Genomic DNA, 18,246 nt, shown 5'->3' on the forward strand with positions numbered 1-18,246 from the left:
TCCCACTATCTCTGCTACCAGCTAGGTGGATATGGGCATCCTGAGGCAATACAGAAATTGCCTCATGTTTACTGACAATCAGTTATTTCTCAAACACACTGAGATGATATGTGAGAGATGTATTTACACAGGTCTGTGTTCACGCATCGAATATGAATTACAGCAAACCCCATATAATCGAACATTAAACAGTGAAACTTTAAACTATCAAAAATGCTTATCATCAAAAAAAAAAAAACATCAAATGGCCATAGTAGGCCAACATCACAAATGTAATCAACCAAGGTGCCTCCCAACCCCCCCAACTATATATATATATATATATATATGTAAAAATACATACATATATATATAAATATATATATATATATATATATATATATATATACACATACATATATATATATATATATATATATATATATATATATATATATATATATATATATATATATATATATACCAACTCTGAGATTGCACTACAGTGGGGAATAGGGTAAATTAAAAAAAAAGGCTTCCTTTGCTTACTTTATGCATAGCAGTACTTCCTGGTTGTTGACTTCAAAGGACCCAGATAACATCCCTATATGCCTGCTAAATAGGTTCATAGGTTCATAGGTAGGTACTAGGCTATTGGCCCTAGGGCCTATATAAGCCTAGCCAAAAAGGTACCCTGGCTTTTGCCACCCAAGAAAATTATTTTCCTGTGCCTCTGTCGAGCAGAGCCACAGAGGTGATCCCCGGGGTGAATTCCCTATTTCCCATGCAATCATCAAGATTTTTCTTGAAGAGTGCTAATGAGGAGCTTTGTTTGATATAGATAGGTAGTTTGTTCCAGAGTATGGGAAGTCTCTGGGACAGGAATCTATCCCTCCAGCATGTTCTGTTTATTGTGGTGACAAGGTTTAGGTCCCTAGAGCATGTAGCTCAGAGGAATTGGGATTTCTTTAAGTGAAGCATGTCCAACAGCTCTGGGTTTGACATAGCTTTGTATGTTAGGCAGAGATCGGCTCTGAGTAGGCGATATGCAATGGAGTAAAGCTGGAGTTTTTTTAGACGATCTGCATAGGGCATCTGTTTGAGGCTGATAATTCTCTTTGTGAGGTATTTCTGTGGCCTTTCCAGTTGTTGTAGATGTCTTGTGAGGTACATACCAAAAGGGGCATTGTACTCTACAATGGGTTTAATGAGTGACGAGTAGAGGGGAACAATGACCTCTTTTTTTCTTGGATGAGAAACCTTTTGTGATGAGGTGTGCCACGTAGAAGGATTTCCTGACTACTGTGGCGATGTGATTATCAAAGGAGAAACTACTGTCCATCTGTGTCCCAAGGTCTCTTATCACACTTTCTATGTTAAGTAGATTACCACCTGTGTGGTAGCTCATGGGTGCAGAGTTTTTACCAAAGAGGAAGACAATGCACTTTTTGGCATTGAGCTTGAGGCCATGGCTTTGACACAAGGCATCTGTCTCAGTGAGGCCCTTTTGTAGGATGTCCACATCATTAGGAGTTTCGATTATGGCTCCTAGTTTCCAGTCATCTGCAAACTTCATTAGCCAAAGACCTTCTGTGTTAGCCTGTGCTTCAGAAAAGCAGACACCAAACAGGAGAAGACCCAGGACTGAACCCTGTGGTACTCCACTTGTCACTGGTCTGAAGTCGGATTTGGAGTCTGCTAATTTCACAGTGTGGGGTCTATCAGTGAGCCAGTTGGTAACCCATCTTGTTACACAGGGATTTATACCAAGTTTAGTGAGTTTATCTATAACTCCAGAGTGGGGGATGGTGTCAAAAGACTTGGCAAGATCTAGATAGGCTGTGTGAGCCACCTTACCCTCGTCTACAGCTTTGGTGACTGCTTTAAAGACGTCTATCAGGTTTAGGAGACATGATCTGCCTTTTACAAACCCGAACTGGGTGGAGTCCAGAGTTTTGAGATTACCAATGTCTTTGTTTATAAGTTCCATGATGATACGTTCCATGGCCTTGCAGACCAGGCTCGTTAGGCTAATAGGGCAGTAGTTCCTGGGGTCCGTCGTGGCTCCCCCTTTGTGAAGTGGGATAACCGTTGCTGTGCGCCATTCAGTGGGCACAAAGCCTCAGGTGAGGCTATGATTGAACATGGTGCTTAGGTGGGGTGCCAGTTCATTCTGTAGTTCGTGTCGAACGCAGCCTGGGATGTTGTCAAGTCCCATGGATGCTGTGTTCTTGGCTTTGGATTGTGTGGTTTTTACCTGTGTAGCCATGATTACAGGAACTTTGCATTCTTCCGGTATAGAGATGGGCCCTTTAGGGGGTGGGCGTGGGGGTGGGGGGGTAAATTTAGCACTGAACATATCTGCCAGGATGTTAGCAATATCAGTTGGTTCTGTATATTTAGTGCCATTGTGCTGTAACTCAGAGCAGATCTGAGCGTTGCCATTAAGATTCTTGACATAGCTACAGAATGCTTTGTGGTTGTCTTTAGAATCAGTGGCAATTTTGTTTTTGTAACTTGCTTTGGAGAATTTTATGAGGGATCTCAGTTTCTTACTGAGGCTGACCAGGGAGTTTCTCCAATCATGGGATTTTACTCTTTTTTGCAACAGTTTCTTTCTTCTGTTGTAGAATTTGTTTATGGCAGGGGACCACCAGATTGGCTTCCTTTTTTTGGAGGATAGCATCTTGGTTTTGTTAGGGATAGCATGATCCATGCAATCATGTAAGTGCTTATAAAGTGCATTTATGTAGGATTCAGCAGTTGTACCTCTACTGACCATCTGCATGGGTGTCATGAAGTTTGCCACTTCTGTCTTAAGAAGCTTGAAGTTGGCTTTGGAGAAATTTTTTACAGTGGTTTCCCTAATTAGGGGTAGGGGCAGGATGTGGATGTCTAGGATAATTTGCTTGTGGTCAGATCTGACCAACGAGGAATTGACCTCTGGTGTGGAATACCGGTCGCCCATGTTGGTAATGACCAGGTCTAGGATATTGCCCCTGGTGGGGGTGTGGATAAGCTGATCGAAGGCATTGGAATTTATATATTCCAGAAAATGTTGAGCAAAAGAGTTGGTATATGAGTAGTTTTCCCAGTTAATATTTCCCATTATTAGGGTGTTGGGTTGTGCCCTAATATTTTCTAGTGTATCAAGAAATGAAAAGTGGGAATCCTGGGGCATGGTGGGGGGTCTGTAGCAAGTTACAATTTGGATTGTGGTCTTGCTCAGAGTTAGTTGCACTTGGAAAATCTTGGATGCATTAAGCTGAGCAACTAGCCTGGAGGTGTGGATATCCTTAATGAATATGGACATGCCTCCACCTTTAGTGTTTTGGTCCAGGTTAGGTGGCCGAAAGGTTTGGTATGAATTATAGCCTGGTAATGCAGGGGTGCTCTTTGGAGCCTTTAACCAAGTCTCTATAACTGCACAGATGTCGATGTTCTCCATTTTAAGGAGTGCCTCGATTGAATGCATTATGAGGTTTAGACTTCTAGCATTGAATAGCATTATCCTCAGATTTTGCTTGCTTGTACCTGTTACAGCATGAAACATGACCTATGCCCTCTGGAATTGCTATTTAACTGTAACATCCAAACAGGCATCATGCCTCAACAGTCATCCCACTGCACAAAGGAGAGCCATCTACAGACCCTGGAAATTACAGACCCGTAAGTCTCACTAGTCTCATATGCAAAGCCATGGAAGTCATCAATAATGACACAGGAAACCTCCAGACACTTGACTCAACCCAATTTGGTTTCTTCAAGGACAGGTCATGCCTTCTCAACCTAGTGGACTTCTTTGAGAAGGTCATCAAAGGAAAGGATGAGGGCAAAATAGTTCAGACTGCCTAATTTGGTATGGCCAAAGTACAAACCCTTATGTTACCTAGTAGATATCCAGCTGGCTCACAGACAGGAACCAGAAATTTAGAATTGGGGTGTCCACCTCCACTAAGTGGTCAATCACAAGCAGAGTCCCTCAGTGACTAGTTCTGGGACCACCCCTTTTTGGTGTTTACATCTCTGAAGTCAAGGTCAATGTCAGTGGTCACTAGCTGACTAAATTTGTAGATGATTGCAAATTAGGAGCTGTCACTGAATCCCCCACCAACACAAATGTTCTCCAGGAAGGACTGATGCAGACAAATAACTGGTGTCAGAGCCATGGACTAAAACTAAATGATAAGAAATGCATAATGGTATACTTTGGGAAGTCATCCATCCCTGGTAACTATCATACTGACAACACACCCCTTAGAGTTAACCCAGTAGTCAGGGACATGTCTACAGTAGTGAGGAAATCATTCTATGTTGTGCAACTTATAAACAAAGGTATGGCCTCTAGATCTAAGGAAGTCATTGTTCCATTGTAGTCGTCATTCGCCAGACCTATCATTGAGTACAATAACCCTTTGGTATGTACCTAACCAGGAATATCCCATAATCGGAACGTGCACAGAGTTTCCTCACTAAAAGAATACAGACAGTAAGTAACCTGTCCTATGCAGACTGCCTCAAGGCCCTATCCCTGAATTCTGTTTCCTATAATCTGTTGAGGTGAGACCTATGCCTGGCATAAAAGCTGTTGTCAGACCCCACTCTGATGGACCTCCTGCATATCTGCAAAACAAATGGCAACAGAATTTCCTGTTTTAAAGATTTAAACCTTGGCAGTGATATAAACAGGACCTGCTGGAGAGACAGGTATGTATCCCAGAGACTACCCCTTCTCTGGAACAAGCTCCCCATCCATGTGAAGTAAAATTCCTCCTAACCCAATTCAAATGTAACTTGGACAACTGGATGGGGAATGGGAAATTCATCCTTGATTTGGCACCTATGTCTCTAATGGGCACAGGCATCCTGTAAATGGCTCATCTCCTAGGCTTCTGCTTATAAATGTTTCATCTTCCAAGCCCCTGCTTAAACTTATCAAGGGTACCAGAACTTGTCAGAGATTTTGGATGCAATGGCTAGGCTTCAAAAGGAGCTTGTGGTCATTAGCCTAGTAAACACCTATGAACCTTAATCTCTGGAATCAATGTTCCTGTATCTCGTCCTGTGTGAATTGTCTACTGTAATCTGTAAGCCTTTCCTGATATGACTTTATGATCAACGCTAATCCATGTTTGTTTACTCTTGTTTAAATTGTTTTCAACATGTCTTTTTCATTACAGAAATGTTCCCTTCACTGTAGGAGCTGGTGGTGATATAAAGCCTCAGAAATTCGTACAATGCCAGTAGCACCTTCACTTACTTGTATGTCAAAGCTTTGCATCAGTTACACTACTGTTTCATTTACCATTAAGCCACCAGATATGATTTTTCCAGTTCCATTTATGTAAGTATTATACCCAGAACATGCTATTTTACACTTACTTCAGTAAATCTCAAACCCAAACACGTTTTTTTTTATACTTTGCCTAGGTACTACTTCTTTTTTCTGCCCACACTTAAGCTCTAACTCTACAGTGTATCTTCAAGTCATTGGCAAATAAGCACACCTTCCCCTCCACAGCCTCTGCCATGTCACTGCTAAAAGTATTTTATCAAAATCTGTTCTACTGTGCATCACTCTGGTGACTTATTGGTTACTTCTTTTTTCTGTATTAGTAGGACATAGAGGGTCAAATAAAATTGAATCCATGTAGATAAAAGCAAGGTTACCACTGGGATAAATGTATCTCAGTTCCTTGATCAGTCTTCTTCAACATTCTTTTTAACTGTAACTGCAATAGGTCTCGAATGAAAAGTACGTCCATTGCAAATTACATAAAAATCTACAGTGAAGGTGATACACAAAGACTTACCAAAGTGATATAAACAAACTTCACAAGACTAAAGGAATAATCCAATATAAAGCAATCTAAATTAAATGCAAACATTTTCATTTATGAAAGACTTGTACAAGCTTGTATGCATCATGCAAAATCTGTCATGGACATTATCGATAAATCTCTCATTCAATATAATGGCACAAACTGAGTCTGAACTTTGAGTCTTTTATTTTTTTAAATTTGTGTAATGAGTTTCATTCCTTCAACAGCTTCTCTATGAAAGAATTTTCTGTGTCACTGCCTGCGTGATTACTATCCCAAGATCTTTCAAACACATTTTCTTTTTTATGACTTTTGAATTTTCTTAATTTACACCTATTCATTTCCCAACACTTAAAGCATTTTCTTCACATTTTACTTCATTCTGTCTACTTATTCTTTCTATTTTGCCTATACTGTGTAATTTTTTGTTTCCTCTTTATACATCGTCATAGTCTTCAGTATGTCTTACATTCGTATAATACATTCATATATATAATCCCCATACTGTACCATGTCTGCAAGTCGGTGCAAAATTATTTTTGTACCGACTCAGCATTTTATTTATTTCTTCTTTAATTTTAAAGAAATCTGGCCCAGTTTTACTGAATCCTTTAATACTGAGCTCCACCTTAATCCTTAAATGCTGCATACTCCTCTGAATTTGAGTCCCTCTTGGTCTGATGCAAGTATAACAGTTAATTTGGTACCATACCCATATGGTGGAAATATCACATCAAGAAACTGTACAAGAAAAAAGGGTCTTGGCCATCTCATTATAAAGATATTTAAAAATGGGAAGACTCTCAAACTTACCATTAGGAAATGCAAGGCCAGCTAAGAACTTAGGGTTGCAGCTAATTCAAAAGTCAACCAAAATACATTCCTCAGCAATATTACGAAGCTTACAAGTGGCCAACACATTATGTGAGCTTAATTTTAGTGGCACTGCCTTCTCTGCCCTCAAAGGGCATTGCTAACCTGGCGGCCTACATTGTGCATGTGCAGAACAAAGCCCTCACAATATTGAACGCATCTCTGGTCCTTGCATCTCTGAAACACATATCAGCTGCCAGAGAAATGTTAGGCTGTAAGAGTTTAGTTCACCTGATTACTGACAGGGAGGACAGCCTCCTTCATTCTCATGCCTCATGTCAGTAAGTAAAGCAACAATCTGGCATGACTGTTGTGAATAAGGCTTGGTGGTTGCAATGCAAAGCAAGACAAAACCACATTAAAAATCTATAGATAATTCATTCTTTACAGACATAAAGACTTCAAATATGAGTCATGTTTACATCAAAGCACTCTTCACATATTAACATTCTTCCTCAGTGTCTAATTCCCTTGGACATCTCTCAGATGGTTCTGCGATCTCTTCTCATCCATTAAGGCTCGCTATCAACTTTATACTACTTTATAATTTTACTCTTACTCCAAAAATTATAAAGCTAGAGGACTTACAAGTTCAGAAACTTTTCTGCAGTCACTACAGTCTTGGCAATTAAAAATGATTTTCTTGTTCTGAAATAAACATGCTATAATTTGTGTTTACCTGTTTTTTTCCAGAAGCAGATGATAGTATGAGGAAAAATGGACAGCATCAAACAGATGCAGGTATTTTATTGTGCATTACGACCTACAGGAAAATAAAGTCACTGATGTTCTGACAGTGAAGTCTCTGCTTAATGTAGCCCTTCAGTCATGAGATCTTTACATGAAGGACTGCAGTATGGAGAGTGCATTGGGAAAACCATTTCACATGTTATTCCTAGATATCGAAACTACTGGAAAATGATCATAACCTAAATGGGAGAACATACGCTGCAATACATCCTTATGTTGATTTCCAACAAGACAAACACAGATTGGCACATTCTGTTAACTCTTTAGGAATCAAAGTCTCTCTGGGAGGTACAAAACAAGCTCTGACCTTGACAGTTTTCAGTTTGATAATCTGCTGCCCCAAACTCACATTGTTGACAAGAGCAGGCCTTTCTCATCTATCAGTCAGCATGAACTGCTGAATCGCCTATACAATATAATCACACTTTTCATTGTTACAGACAAATGGAGTGAGTTCCCATTCCCAAATCCATTTTGGTTGTAATGGTTTTAGCAGATGTCACCTTAGCTCTACAGATGGTAGAGGAACCACTACCATTGTTAAAACACTTCTATTGTGGTTTGATATGTTTAATTTCCATAAGAATTTACAGTTTATTTGAAATGACATAGTTCAGCCTGTCACTTAAACAAGGTTACTAACTCCATGTTGTTTAACAAAGCATACACAGTCACAGAATGCTGTTTAAAAGTTCTTTCCATCCCCATAAAAGTTAATGAGTGCTCAAATTTACACTGTGCTTGTTTTCCCCAACACTGCATATCTTTTTGGCTTAATGTGAGATTGCCGTTGTTATGCATGGGATACCATGAAATTATACATGAGGATGTGGGGACAGAGAAGGAGGACAAATTCAAGAACTAGGAGCAAGAGAGGAAGACTACCTAAGGGTAGTAGATGTATGAAAGAGTTCACCCCAAGAGGGTGCTGAGCAAAAGACTGTGGCTAAATTCAAAATCACATCGAAGAAGCATAAAGCTAGTGCAGCGGTTGCTTTGTCACCTCACAGCAAGAGGTTCTCTGGTTTGATTCTCAGCTGGGGTGCCTTTTGTGCAGAGTTTGCATGTCCTCCCTGGGCTCATGTGGGTTTCCTCTGGGTGCTCCGGTTTCCTTCCACTTTACAAAGACATGCATCTGGAGTGTTTCTCCTCGGGCCTCCACTGAAAATTGGCTTTGTTCCAAATCAGACTTTCCCAGTTAACAAATGTTACATGTTAAATAAATAAATAAATAAATAAAGCAACACATGTGGGTTATAGTAAGAGGCAAGTTGTTGTTGTTTGTCATTCGGCTTTTCCCAGTAAGGGGTCGCCACAGCGGAACTCCAGTCCACTAATGACTGGTAGTAGATTTTTATGAAAAGCCGAGGTGCCAACTCGTCGCCCAACCTTCAACGAAGGCACGCCCATTTATACATGAATGTCTTTCAAACGCTACCCAACTGCAGGGAGGACATGCAGACTCCACACAGAAGGCACTCCCAAGCCAAGCCGAGCATCGAATGGGAGAACCTCTTGCTGTGAGGTAACAATGCTACCGCCATACCAATGCGGCATATAGGTTAAAAAGAAACTGCAACTTATCAGTGAGCTGCAAATAATGACAGTCTAGGTAGACTACATGATTAATACCTGCCAGTTTATGCTCTATGAAATCAGTTTACTGCCTCTTACTGGGTATTTAAATTGAACTAATTTCAAGAGAAGAAATATATACCCTGCCTCAATTTTTTTGGCTTTTCAACCATTTACATGATGTTCCCTATCCCTCTACAATCATTCTTAAATGAGATATTGTCATTATGCATAACATATTACTATTTGAAGTCAGTAACAAACTACTTTGTTGATGTTGCAGAAGAGGTCACATACTGTTTCATTGTTCTTGCACAAAACTTTTGTTTCAATACATTTCCTAACCATTCTCTTTATTATTTGTATCCTCCCCATAAGTCCCCCATATCACTATCATAACTGTGTTCTACACGTGTCCACTGGGTTCTCTTATTTCTTTATCCTTTTCTTTTCCATACATAATTGCTAAGACATGGACCTCGGGCTCTTGCACATTAACCATTTTTAGCGATGTTTTTACTAACCACTCTCTTCTTCCTTACTGACAATACTTGCATTACACATAAGATACCCCTTCTAAAGCTGCTGATGGGCATGTTTCTGTTCACTACAGTTATCACTGTCCCTTTGTACAGTCACTATACCATTCCAAGAGACACTGGTGCTTCCCACATTTTCACTGACTCTTCTTCTTTTTACTATTTCTGGCATGGACTCAGAAAACTTTTTGCTCATCAGATGCAGCTATACCTCATTCATATCCTTTCTTAAGTAATGATGTGAGAATTAAAATATAATTACTTATGAAATAAAAATATAATAACTTATGCCTGATTAATCCATACTTCTGTTTCTGTATCAGTCATACCAGGCCAGTACATGGAATTAATTATCATCTCAACCCCCACCAAAGAGATTAACCTGCACAGCTCTGTACTCAGGACTTTTAGGCAATCTGTGGCCATTAAAAGCCTAGGACATCTGCTTAACTTTTTCACAAACAATATAATTTTCTTACAGACCTATTTCTGCTAGAATCATCAACACAACACCCTGTGTTACAACTCAGAAAAAGATCCTATTGCAAACTAGTGTGAAGGGAGATCCTTAATGAGACAAAGTGAGTAATCCTTACACCATTCTTGTTGTGAAAAAAGTCTTAAAGGCATAATCTGCAGTACTAATGCAAATCCCACGGCCACACAGTAAACATTACTTCAGTCAGACTTTTCCTCCTCCTTCTTTTTCTTCTTCTCCTTTCATCTGCTCCTGTTAGGGATCACCACAGTGGATCATATTGACTCTCACACCTCTCAACCTCTTTTTGCAAGAAATTTGGACAAAGCCCTACAAAATGGGGGGCACAAAGGCCCAAAAATAGGGACATATTTTAAATATTGCTCTTATAGACTTAGAACATTGTTAGAGTAACAGGGTTTGTGTTAACATACATTTTCTGAAGGATTTGAAGTCTGAAACTGAAATGTATGTCACTATGTGGTGACTTTAATTCTCAGATCATCGCAGTGATTTGTCAGAAAACCACAAATTTTATGGGAAATAGGATAGAAATCTAGTTGGTTAGCATTCTTTTCTAAATAACTTATCCCTTTCCTTGCATCTCTTTTTCTATTTTTGTTTCTTTTTGCTTCTTCACTGTCCTGAGTAAGGTCTGCTGTGCATATGTTACTCATGGCCACAGTTGTTATTTTTCACCCCTATTCCTTTGCTCACAACCATAACCAAGTGTAGAGTTGGATCCAGCACTAGACTTGAGAGTTGCACTTGCTGGGGGGGGGGGGGGACTGGACAGGGGGCAGCCACAAAACTTACATTTCTTCTTTAAGCATGCAAAATGCATCCTTAACAGTGTCTCTGCATGCATCTTTACTACAATACATGCAGTCTTAAACTTTGACACAGAGCACTAGTTTTTAAGACATGAGCATGAACAGCTGTTGCCATTCCAATACTGTTGCCATTACGGATGCACATGAAGCACAGTGTGTGTGTGTGTGCAATGCCCCTGATAGGAATTGCAGGTTGGTTAACTTACTCAGGCTCAAACTCTGTACCTTAAATAAAGGATCCTAGAGCCTGAATCCTCTACACCACCTCCCAAACTGTCATCAGTGAGTACATTTCAAGGACTGTTGAGTTTCAGTGCACTTTCAAAGAATGTTGAATTTCTGTCCATTTTCAAACAATGTTGAGTTCTAGTGCAATTTCAAGGACTGTTGAGTTTCTGTGCATTTTCAAGAAATGTTAAGTTTCAAGGGAAAAGAGGTTTACTGTTGCTTATGGAATTGCCTAGACATAGTAAGGCCTTGCTGAGTCTAATTATGATGGCTGCCAAAAAAGCAATTACTAGAAAATGGAAATCAAAATCTAAATCAACTTTACTAGAAGTAATGAAGATAGTAGCAGAGATAAAACAACAGGAACTGGGATCTTTACAAAAGGGTAGGAGCAAATTACATAGGAAAAAAATGGGAAATGTGGGATCAATAAATGCAGAGGAGGAATGAAGTTTAAAAGAATGCAGGATTTCATTGAGCTATCTAATGGTTTACAGACAATGATTGAATATATTAAAAGTGATGTATAATGTTTGCTACAGTTGTACTGGCACCGTTTGTAACATTTGCAACTGAAATTGTGTCGCTATGGTTTATTTTTATTTATATAAATGTAAGATAGTCTATGTCATACATTATAATTTAATAAAGATGTTTTTTGTTAAAAAAAGACATGAGCACAATCTAGCCCTCACAACCTTTTCATCCTAATTCTATGTGTCCTTAAAGATTTACCTGAAACTGGCCCACTTCCAGCTATCACACAAGACCAGGTCCTAAATGTGCTAGTAAAAACTAAAAATCCTGCCTCAGTGGGTCCTGACAATATCACTGGATGCATCTTAAATAGTATGAAGTATGACTTAGCCTCACCCCCTGACAACACTGTTCAATCTCAGCCTCCATACAGGTTTTGTACCAGGCAAATGGGGAACAGCTCCAGTCATTCTCTGCCAAAAAGGAGGAACTTCCATAGACTCAGGCAATTACAGACCCATAAGTCTGACCAGCGTCTGTTGCAAAGCCATGGAAAGACTTGTGATAAACTGAGAGGGCGCCAGCCCAGCTAGATAGAATTTTGAAAATAATTCTATGTCATTTGTAAATATTAATATGATCCACAGGCTTGTCAGACAAATGTAAGAAAACTGAGTTATGTGCTGATCTTCAAAAATGTAACCACAGTGTACCCTGCTGGAAAACAGCAGAAATGTGTACAAACTATATGGCAATGCAAATATATGTTTTTGTGGTAGAAAATGGAACATACAGAGTTAACCTGCAAACTCTAAGAAAATAAGCTGATAAATAAATAGTTTTATGACTGTGTGTTATCTCAGCTAAAAGACAGAATGTCTGCAGCTGCAAATTCTTTCTATTGTCTTAAGACAGAGATAATTACTAGGTTTCACATGTAAAGTGTTTTTGTATTGCTCTGTGACTTCCTAGCAGCTGTACATCTGACAGATAAGTATTTTTGACAGAGACATGTTAAATTCTGTTGGTATCTGTTTAGCCTGGGAACTAGATGCAAGTGTCAAATAGCGATGTCATCTAGCTAGCCCAGCAGTAATGTGTATCATTAATTTAAGAACAATCTCAGAGAGAGAGAGAGTGCATTTTGTATTTTGTTCTGAATCTGACAACATCACCAGCACTTGCCTTGCACTGTAAATAAGACTTAGATCTTAGTATCTCTCTTAGAGATAGATAGGAAAATAGTCAGATCAGTCTAGATGTTTTCTGTATTTATGTGAGACTGTCCTACAATGTTGTTAAATTAAAGTATTCCCTGTGTTTCTTAATTCTGCTGTCACTGTGTTGAGTTAATAAGTATTGCCGTGTTGTTTTATTATTTATTATTAAATATATTTAAACCTATTAATGGTGGCTGATTTTGTGTAGAGATATTTAAGCTCTTAGTGTACCTGCATGTAGTTGGTGATACTGTACAAGCCACTCCTAACTAGTCTTCGAGTCTTAGTCACACTTACCAATTCAGTAATGACAACATTGCACAGTAGAATTGGTCACCCTTTGGTAAGGGCCTTGCAGTAGCTGATAAGGGTTGTTGATGGCGGTTGGTACTACCTTACAGTCTGGACAGAAGGGTGCATAGCTAGTGAACCTGTGCCAGCCTTCCCCAGTATTGTTTGTGCGTTTGTATATAAATCAAATCTCAAAGTGTGTGTATGTGAGATACTTGGGCAGGGACAGAAAGCACTGGTTGGACAGAGAGGGTGCTGGAGATTTTGGCTTGACCACTCAGCTGAGATCTTAACTCTATAGCTGGGCCAGTGGGGAGTCTTACTGAGGATCTGGAGAGAGAGACAGAAACCCGTCCCAGACTTACTGTGATCTCTGTGTGCTCTTAAGGGAAATTGCACTTTACTAAGTGTGTACTGCTCATCCTCCCAATGTGCACGTCTCTCACTGGTGTTAGTGGTGAGGATTGAGGCTTCTTAATTACTGGGCCAGTGCATGGGCACCACAAGACTAATCATGGAATTAATCAATCAGTACATAGGGAACCTCCAAACACTAAACCTGTCTCAGTCTGGATTCGTCAAGGGAAGGTCAAACATACTCAACCTGATGGATTTTTTTGAAAAGGTCACCAAAGCAATGGATGAAGTCAAAATGTTACACGTCTCTTACCTCAACCTGCCCAAATCTTATGATACCATTCCTCACTCAGGCATAGTAGAAAAAATAAATAAACTGGGAATAAATCCCTATGTCACCAACTGGATTGCCAAATGGCTCACAGAGAGATGCAGATAATCAAAATAGGGGAAGTTATCTCCACAAAAAAACTTGTCACCAGTGGACCTCCAAGGGTTCTGTGCTGGGAATTCTCCTGTTTGGCATCTACTTTTGTGAAGTAAAAGCCAATACAAAAAGGCTCTGGCTGACTAAGATTGCAGATGACTGCATGTTAGGAGCAGGCATTGAATCACTGAATGATTTAACCATCCTGTAGGAAGGTTTTTCTGAAATAAGCAACTGCTGCCACAATCATGGACTGAAACTAAATGCCAAAAAAATGCACTACTGATGCTTTTTGAAGTCACCTACCTCACAGAACTACCACACTGCAATATGCCCATAACAACTGATCCAATTATTTGGGATTTGGGAACTTGTGTGGACCAGTGGCTTAACTTTTGACCAACGTGTCTATTGTAAAATGTCCTTCTATACTGTACAGCTTATAAACAAAGAGATTGTGTCTAGCTCAAGGGATATCATTGTTCCCCTTTACTCAGCCCTCATTAGGACAATCATTGAATATAATGCCCCCTTTGACATGTATCTGTCCAGACACATGTAACAACTGGAGGATATAGGACAAGGCCTAAACATGTCCTACATGGACCAACACAAAGCCCTGTCACTACACTCAGTATCCTACAGACTGCTACGAGGTGAACTGTGTCTGGCACGGAAGGTATCCTCTGACCCATTACTGATGGATTTACTGTACATCACCAAGTCAAATGGCATAAGAAATACTCGGACTAGGATCTAAACCTCTTCTACAACATCAGCAGCATGGTTTGGATACCATTGCTGTGGAAAATACTCACAATCCACATAATACAAAGTCCATCCCTGTCCATATTCAAGTGCAACTTAGGTCTATGTATGGGATTCAGAAAAAGTACCCCTGGACTAATGCCTGTATTTCTAACTGACAGAGCAGCTCATAAATGCTTTATATTATGCATGGTTCCCCTCAAATTATCTATGGTATGACCCCAGTTACTTTCATAGGAGTAATATATATTTATCAACCAATGGGATGGGTAAGACCAACCTATAACCCAATGGATTGGGTTATTTCAAACAGAAAAATAGAAAATGGTTAAGCTTAAAATGTCCTGAAAGGGCAGCTAAAGTAAACTTAAAAATTTCCATGACAGTTTATTTGGTTCATCAAATGTCAATACTACTGTTAATGAAAATATGAATAGTTGCTTGCATTTTAGTGTTTCACCTGAAGGCGAAAAGGGTGATGAATTTGAGTGTATTAAACACTTAAATAATGACAGAAATATTTGCCCATTTGCAGGTCAAAACATTAATACTGTATTTACACCATTACATGAAGGTTTGGTGGCCTTTTCTGGGGTGGAAATGGTTGATGGTACTAATTTAAATGTGGAAAATGAGAGTGTTTCTAATGTTTTAGTGGATGATTTTAACTTTTTAAGGAATTCTAATGATAAAACGGAAGGCCCATTACTAAATGTAAATGATGAGAGAAGTGATACTGCTGCACTGGGTGAAATATGTAAAATAGTCAATAACAGTAATAAGGATTTTAAAATATATAACTATTCCACTAAAGTAGTACAAACAGCACAAGCTGATTTTTTGGCCAAGGGGTTCACCTTTGTGCCTGCAAGAAGGGGAAATATTGTAAATGCTTTAATTGATTTAAAATGTTTTACCCGTAAATTGAACCTTAAAGTATGGTTTGGTAAAGGGGGTAATGAATTAAATGTGAATGGAAATGATAATGAAAGTGTTTTATTAAGAAAACCAAGTACTTTTAATCCCCCTTTGAATAATTCCATTTGGGTTTATGAAAGAATGTGTGACAAACAAATAAGGCAGCACTTTAAACAGTCCCATGGGGAGAATTATTGTAATTTGAACAATGGTGAATTAGCCTTATTAAATGATTTTGTTAAAGACAAAATAGTGCGCATAATGAAATCCAATAAAAGGAGTGGAGTGGTTTTAATGAAGAGGGTGGAATATTTAAACAAAATTAATGTGCTGCTTATGGATAGTACATATGAGGAAAGCTCCTTAAATGAGATAAACATTGCTTACAGAAAGACAGACCTAGCGTTGGCTGATATGTTGTTTCAAGGCCAAATCAGCCTTGATAAATATAATTATATAAAAAAATGACTATCCCATGATTCCGAATATGTTTGGAATACCAAAAATCCACAAGGGCCTTACTAATTTAAGTTTTAGGCCTATTGTGGATGGTAATAGATCAAAAACCTGCTATATGAGCAAGTATATTGATCATTGTTTACAGAAAGGCTTACAAATATTTGAATATATTACAAAGGATTTGTGGCATTTCTTAAAAAAATTAAATGAAATAAAATGGGAGCCTGGGCTGATCATGGTGACTGTGGATGTTGTTAATTTGTTCAGTATTATACTACATTTTCAAGGTATAATATGGTTGGAGGTTCAGTTAGCAAAAACTAGAATGTATGACCAGGACACCATTAATAAGATTATTGCCCTGACTGAATTGGTATTAAACAATAATTATATACATTTTGAAGGGCAATATTTTAAACAAGCCACTGGGGTAGCCATGGGGGCTGCCTGTGCTTCCATATTTGCAAATTTTGTAATGTCATACTGGGAACAGGAATTTTTAATGAAAATTAGTTATTGGACAAAAATTTTACATTATACTAGATTCCTGGATTATCTTTTTTGTTGTGGAGGGGTAGTCAACAAGAATTAGATTAATTTTTTGTTACATTAATAACACAGTGGAGTTCTTAAAATTTGCCTACTGTTTTAGTGAAGAACAAATCACATATTTAGACATAGAGTTGAATGTTGATAAGATTAATGGTCTCCTATATTCTAAGATATATAGAAAGCCAACTTTTTCAAATTCCTATTTAGAATTTAAAAGTTGGCACCCTTTACATCAAAAAAGAGCAATTATCAAACGCCAACTGGTAAGGGCTGCCAGGATGGTTAGTCATGATGAGCATTTTCATGATGAAATTAGTTTTATAGTCAACATGTTTGTTAAAGGGGGCTATCCCCTGGATATTTTGGAAGAATTATCCAAGGAAGTGATAGGCAAAAGGTACAAAAGTATTTATGTACCAATTTTGGGTGGAGCGGGATTCAGGTTTATAACTACTTTTAATCTGGATTCTGGGGGCATCACCCAGGCGGTTGTCAATAACTGGTAAATCCTGGCTTTTGACCTGAATGTAGGGACAAAAGTTGGAAAGTGTCCCCCTAGTGTTGTATATAGGAAGGATATGTCCCTTAGAAACATGTTTGAGCATAATGAAAATGCACATGGCCTTTCAAATAGAGCTAAAGGTAATACAAAATGTGGAAAGTGCAATTATTGTTGCCACATCTTTGAAACAGGAGAGCAGTTTAAATTGAATAAAAACAATTCTATCTCTAAAAAAGGACACTACAATTGTAGTAGTGTTAATGTGGTTTATTTGGCTAAATGTCAAAAATATTTGGCATTTTATGTAGGAAAGACCTCCAGAACATTTAAAACATGCATCAGTGAACATCTTTATGACATAAAGAAAAGAAAAATAACTAACGCTTTATTTAGACATATTAAAGACAATGGGACACACTCATTTAAGTTTTTGGCTACTGATCATATAGTAAAGGACCCTCAGGGTAAAATAGTAGACTTGCACTTGGATGCAAGTGAATTGAGATGGCAGTTAAGGTTGGATGCCACCCAATTTCCTGGATTAAATGAGGCAGTTAATATTGCATGTATTTTAAAATTAAAACATATTATGGGCTAGATGGTTTGAAGTGTCCTATAAGGCACAATTAAATTAAATATGAGATGTTTTTTAATGTTTTAAATATTTTACAATGTTAGTTAAACACAATATGAGTGAGTTTCAATCTTTTATTTATTTATTTATTTATTTTTTGATAAATTATGTAGTGTGTTTTTAAGGTGTAATTAAGTGATTCATGTGACATCATTAAGCAAGGGTATTTAAGGGTTGGGTTTGAAATGAAATTTGTCCTAATGAAGTCTCTTGAAGGAGAAGAAAGCGCTTAACCATTACCAATAAAGTTTGGTATTTATTTGCAACTCCTTTTGTCTCACCTGATTTGGAGCTGTGAGCTGTTGTGGTTTGAAGGTTCTAAGCTTACAATGTCCTGAAAGGGCAGCTAAAGTGAACTTGTGAACCTAAAAACAACCATATTTCATTCAATATTATATTATTCACTAAATAAATTATCTTTCAGATGGATTGACTTTCTTCCAGTTTCTTTGTCACAGGTTACCTTGAAGCTGTCATCCCTCCTTGTATGCTATGCTGGGCTACCTACTCATAAAACTTCTTTGCTGGCATTTCTGTAGTTTGCTACAATCTACATCATTTTTG

At 38.4% G+C, this 18,246-nt stretch overlaps 1 protein-coding gene across 1 annotated transcript in view; it reads right to left on the reverse strand.

The window, feature by feature from the left end:
* The window catches only part of TACC2 (transforming acidic coiled-coil containing protein 2), a gene marked incomplete in the record, with an annotated part of 1,481,681 nt that overhangs the window by 554,959 nt on the left and 908,476 nt on the right, over positions 1 to 18,246 (reverse strand).

This window comes from Protopterus annectens, chromosome 14.part0 (assembly GCF_019279795.1).
Source record: "Protopterus annectens isolate FY-2018-M chromosome 14.part0, PAN1.0, whole genome shotgun sequence".
NCBI classification, from domain to species: domain Eukaryota; kingdom Metazoa; phylum Chordata; order Ceratodontiformes; family Protopteridae; genus Protopterus; species Protopterus annectens.